Genomic DNA, 6,007 nt, shown 5'->3' with positions numbered 1-6,007 from the left:
CCCTTCTTCATCGTGGAAGGATTCCTTCATGCTTAATGCCTAGAATGTCATTTTCCACTCTGAAATCCTTATTCTTCAAGGCCTGGTGCCGAAGTCGGCTTCATGAGGCACCTCCCCCACCCCCTGGACGAGATCTGTCTCTCACCGGGCTGCAGCCCCGGGGCCCTCGACAAGCAGCCTCGTGAGTGTGTTCACCCCCCTGAGCCTCTACTTCCCTGTCTTGTCCTCCTCGAGGGCAGGGGCCATGCCCCATTCATGTGCTCCATGCTGGTTACTGCCAGGGGTCATCCAAACAATGCATGAATGAAAAGCAAGGCCCGGGAGAGAAGCAGTTAATTCTGGCCATGCCACCAGAGAAAGCACCCCAACCAGGTCTCAGAGGCTCCTGCCCCACAGAGCTGTCCTGGGGCTGTAAGATTCCCAGCATTTCGAAAGAAAACAGACCCACCTGTGCTTCCCGACTCCAGCACCCCACATGCAGTTAGTGACCCCCCTGGAACTAGTGTCTTCCCCGGCACCTGGCAAGAGGCTGGAAGCACACCTGCCCCCACCCCACCCCAGCGTGCAGGAGGGGCACCCCAGAGCCCCCTCCCCACCCCCTCGCCCTTCTTGGTATAGGGCCAAGCTGCAGGGCTAGCCTCAGAGCTTTCAGGGCATGGCTGCCTCGGACTGACCGAGCAGCGCGATATTTCAACTGATCAACTTAGCAATGCACGGTTTGTTGTGTGTTTGGGGCAGGTGTTAACCCAGGGGAAAAGCCATGGATTTTCACTTGAAATAAATCCAAGCAGAAAGGCGCACCCTTCCCACCCACCCCCTCCCTTGCGGAGGGTCCCCGTAGGGGGGGGGGGGGGGGTGAAGCGAGGCCAGATTCTTCCTAATCCTCTCTCTCAAAATCACAGCTGAGGCAGCCAAAGGTGCCTGCCCTTTTGAGGGGCCTTTCAGACAACAGCGTGTGTTTGGGGAACCTTATTTTTTTTTTGAATGCCCTCCCCAGTTACTTTTCCCAGCCCCGAGAATGAAATAAGATGGACTCCTAGCCAAGGCTCAGCATACGCCGGACTAGGGCAAGGCCGCAGGAAGACGGGCTCCCCTGTTCCTCCTGCACAAAGCTTTGCGGCCGAGCCGGGCGGGGGCTCGGCCCCCCATCCTTCTGGGGCCTGCATTCCTCAGGGAAAAAATAATTGGCCTGTCCATAGAGCATCAGGATTCAAATAAAGCTTGAAAACGCACGAAGCCCTGCGAATTCTATAAATGTGGAATTATAAATGATGACCTGCCACCGCATAGACGCACGTGTACGCACGGCACTGAAGGCCGCCTTGGCTCCCCTCTCCAATTGTTGCCCGGATCCATCTGATTCAAATAAGCCCACTCGCATTTTGAACTGGAGGCAATCAGGGTGGAAAATACTCCATTCCATTGGTGCAGGTCCAAACTGTCACCATTTGGCATCCTGACACGCCGATGTCCCCATCAGCTGTTCAACGTCAGCCAAAGGGGGCCTCCCCCAGCCAACAAATCAGAGATTTCATTAACCAGCAAAACCTCCCGGAAGGATGAGCGGCCTCACGTGGGCCGCCCCCCCCCCCCCCCCCCCCCCCCCCCCCCCCCCCCCACTCCCTTCTGCTACACAAACAGGCTCGCAGCAACTAGATTGGATTCAGACCTTGTAGCTGAAAAAATTCAGATACAACCACAGCGCCTGGCCAGACCCCGAGTGGGGGCCGGGCCCCGTGCGGCAGCTGGGCTGTCTTGGTAATAACCACTCGTAATATCTGACAGAAAGAACCCACGCTGGTCATATCCGATGCTGCCACATGAAAGGAAGCATTACACCGGCCTCTCAGGGGCCGGGGCTAGGGGAGAGCCTCCGCACAAATCAGAAGCGTTTTCCACGAAGCTGCTATTCAAGTCCTGGAAAATCAACAGGGGTTGTTGGCCTGACATCCTGGGAGCTGCTATTATTCTCCGGGCAGCCTAGCTCACAGAATGAAGCAAGGCCAGCTTAACCCGAATTCGCCGGGCGTTTGGCTTGTCTGAGCTCAGAGGCCTTGGATGGGGTGGGAGCAAAAACCCATGAGGCCGGCTGTGGGAGCGAGCTGCCGGGCGCCATGGGGGCGGCATTCAAAATATTGAACGGCTGGGACAGCCTGGGCCTCGGCCGTCCAGAGCGAGCGCCAGCCTCCCTGCACCCCGGGCCAGGGACCTGTGCGTTGAGCTGTGTCAGGACAGCCAGGGTGGCAGGGGCCACGTGGGACCATAGACTCGGAAGCATTTCAATACTTTGGCAACTAGTAGGGCCGTTGGTTCAAGCCCTGGTCCAGAAGCCCCGGCCTGAGCCAGGCTTGGTGGCACCCTGGCACCTCATCCTTTGGTGCCCAGGACAGCCCTGAGTTCCCTGCCTGATCCAAAAGCTTCTAGACTTGTGGCCGTGCCCTTGTAGACAGAACTGGGCGACTGGGTCTTCCAAGACTCGTGCCCACCTAGAGCAGAAACGTACAACTTGGGCTTCCCAGCATGTTTCTCCAAGGCAGGACTTTAAATTTTGAATGCCTCTAGATACTTCCAAACTACCTGTGATGCACCCAGGGGATGGCCTTGCTGATGCGCCCCCTCGCCCCACCCCCAAATTCTTGTTCTTCTCATCTGCACAGCATTGTGCTAGCCAGGAAGAAAGGGCTAGATTCTAGAGAGATCTAGGTAGAGATAGGTAGCTCTACAAGCCCATGCTCTCAGCCCCAGCGTCCTCCTGGCTGAGCCTCAAACACCTAGAGGGGTCTTAGGAGCCATAGTCACTTGGGCATATTGTGTCCACGAGTCCTTAACATTTTTGAGATCTCAGCAAGGTGAGGTGACCTCCACCCAGCAATCACCTTGGTTTTAAAGCAACAGATGTTGAGCTTGTAAAAAAGCGTCCAAGAGGACACAGGTAGCGTGTCCTGGAATCGCACGGGCTGGGGTGGAAGCAAATGAGGTGTATGCAATTTCCTTCACTTTCCCCCTACTCCGTTTCCCTGCTGCTGAAATCTGGCCGGCATGGTCTTTCAGTGCCTCGGTGTCCTCATCCAGGAAATGGGACAGATCCACATCCTGGAAATAGAATAACCTGTATCACGGGGTTGTTGTGAGGACCGATCGAGGATATGAGTGAAAGCGAGCCCCATACACTGTAAAAACGGACGCCCCCAATGTGCCCCCCGAAAAGCCCAAGCCTCTGCACCGCCAAAATGCTCTCTCTGCCAGGTGTGCCCCCGTGGGGAGCAGCGTGTCCCCCGGGCTTCCTCAGCCGGCACTGCTGGAGTGCGACCTTTTCCGAGGACAAAACAGCCCCAGTGCTCAGGCAAGGACCCGCCGCAAGACAGCGCGTCACCTCAGCATTTCTATAAAAAGATTGCTCGGGCTGCGGAGCCTGGCTGACGGGCCGGGCTGGGAGGGTGTGTGCGTGTGTGCGTGCGCGTGCAATGAAATGCTCTCCTAACAACTGGCCTCGGCCAAGAAGCCATGCTCGCCCTGAAGCCCCCAGCCCTGCTCGCAGCGGAGGGATGGATGCAAGGAAGCGGGGGAGGAGGGAGAGAGAGAGAGAGAATGAGGGAGAGCGGGAGGGAGGGAGGGAGGGCTGTAAGCTGAAGAATGGAACTGAGCAAAGAGACGTCTGCGGTGCTGATCTGTCGCTGTATGCGGCCAACACAATGGACCTCTGGGTGGGCTCAGAGAGCCCCCCCACCCCCCCGACCTCCTGCCCGTGACACAGATAAGGACCTGGAGGACTGCTCCGAGCTGCTGCCTGTGCCCTGGGCAGCCAGCCACGAGGCCAGCCTGGTGTGAGTGGCAGCAAAGATAAACGACACCCGCGCGGGCATTGACTGCCCCCACACAAAGGCCGCCTCTCCCCGAGTCCCTCTGAGGCCCAGATGGTCAGGGAAGCCCTTTCCCGCCTCACAAAGAGGATCGCTGCATGTCTTTTTCTTTTAAAATGGAATAAAAAAAAAAAAAAAAAAAGCCATTGCTCACAAAGGACCTGGATGAAAAATAAACCCTTAAAAAACCCAGCCTCTCCTGGCTCAGCAGCCCGGCATTTCTTCCGACTGTCAGACTTAGCAGATTGCTTTCTGGAAAGGATCCAATTGGCAAGACCTGCCGCTGCGCAAATGAAATTTTAAAACCCCGCTCCTTGTTGCACTCAAAGAGCTTTTCTCTCTCTGCTTGTTCTACACGGCCTCGTAGAATTATTCTCTTGTCTCTCGTTGTATCGGAAACTACTATTCCCCCGCTTTCCCGCCCCACGTGAGGGGTCCTCACCCCAGCTGGGGGTTTGGGTAATCAGAGGCGGCTGGAGCACCACTCCAGCCCCCCATCTTCATTCCCCACCTGGGTTTCATCTCACAGAATCACCTCCTAATTAGGAGAGAGCCTCGCTCCTGAAGAGAATAAACACTTGCAGCCTGCCTCCCTCCCTCCCCGAGCCCCCCCCCCCGCCCAGGCCCCTCTGTAATGAGGTAAGTGCTTGGGGTGGGGGGGCGATGAGCAAGCCGGGATCACACGAGCCGACGTTTTTTCACGCACAAGGTTTGACACCCGTCAGGCCTCTGACACCAGCTCTGTTTGGCTGGCGTCCCCCTGGTGAAAAGTCAGCGCAAAAAATAGCCACAGGACTCGTCTGGCTTTGACAGGCGGCCTCAGTGTGTGATGAACTTGTATGGAGGAGGCGGCGTGATGTGGCAGGAGAGTCCCAGGCCCCAGAGCCAGGCCACCTGGGTTGGAATTCCTGGCCGGCCCCGTGCTCGCTTGCCTCTGCGCTCAGGCTGAACTCGGCAGTAGTTGGCCAAAAAATCGCCTCGTGGGATAGATGGCCTTGTTGGCCCCATTCCTCGCCCCTCCCTGGAGCCATGAGACTTTGCAGCCCCTGTCACTAAAGGGGCAGACTCTACAGCACCACCCTTAGACTCTGGGTTCGCCCCTCCAAGCTGCGTTGGCCCATTGGGTGAGGCAAGAAGGGACAATGTCCGCCCACCCTGACACTCTTCACCCTTATCTGAGCCTAGGCCTCAAAACGCACAGCCGTGTTCCTCTCACCGTCTCGTGTCTCTGTCACCTCACTGAAAGAGCTTCTCCCGGGTGCCTGGGTGGCTCAGTCATTAAGCGTCTGCCTTCGGCTCAGGTCATGATCCCAGGGTCCTGGGATCGAGTCCCACATAGGGCTCCTTGCTTGGCAGGAAGCCTGCTTCTCCCTCTCCCACTCCCCCTGCTTGTGTTCCTGCTCTCGCTATCTCTCTGTTAAATAAATAAATAAAATCTTTAAAAAAAAAAAAAAAAAGAAAGAGCTTCTCCTTCGGGGGGCTGCTGCCCCCTCAGCCTGGGCCCCCCGGTGAGCACGCAGGAAGCGGACCTGACTTATAAATGTCCTTTGGGAGGATGACACCCCCTCCCCCCGCTGGTGGCTGCCTGTATTGGACACCTGGAAAAGAAGGGACCCACGGCGGCAATCCTGAGGAATGTCTGTTACTTGCCAGCCCCGGCCTACTTGGGGCGAGGGCATTAACTCCCGCCTGACCATTCCTTCATCACGCCCATATCTACCGAGCACCTACCATGTTCTAAGTGCTGGGCCAACCACCCCCATAGAGAAATGTGGGTTGCCAGGCGATGACAATGCCACCTTCCTGTAAGGGGGGGGGGGGTCCATGGTCACCTGATCCACCAATATGTAAGGCCCAATTTCCCGTCATAAGATGTTAAGAAAAGAAAAGGGGGAAACGGAAGTGAGGCAGGCGGTGTGTTGTCTGCCCCCCCATCCTATAGCTGGCGTAGTCAATGAAGAACATGCCGGTTATGACCTGCTAAGGAGGAGGCACAAAGCCACCCACAGGGGTTTGGCAGGTAGCTCGCTCAGCATCCCAGCCCCCACTTTGGGGAAATGAAAACCCCAGGATCGTTTTGATTGAAGGGGCACTTTCAATATACCCACCCAAAGGAAGTAAAGTCACGAGATTTACTACTGACAAGC

The sequence above is a fragment of the Neomonachus schauinslandi genome, chromosome X (assembly GCF_002201575.2).
Source record: "Neomonachus schauinslandi chromosome X, ASM220157v2, whole genome shotgun sequence".
Taxonomy (NCBI): Eukaryota; Metazoa; Chordata; class Mammalia; order Carnivora; family Phocidae; genus Neomonachus; species Neomonachus schauinslandi.
This window is presented reverse-complemented; position numbering follows the sequence as displayed.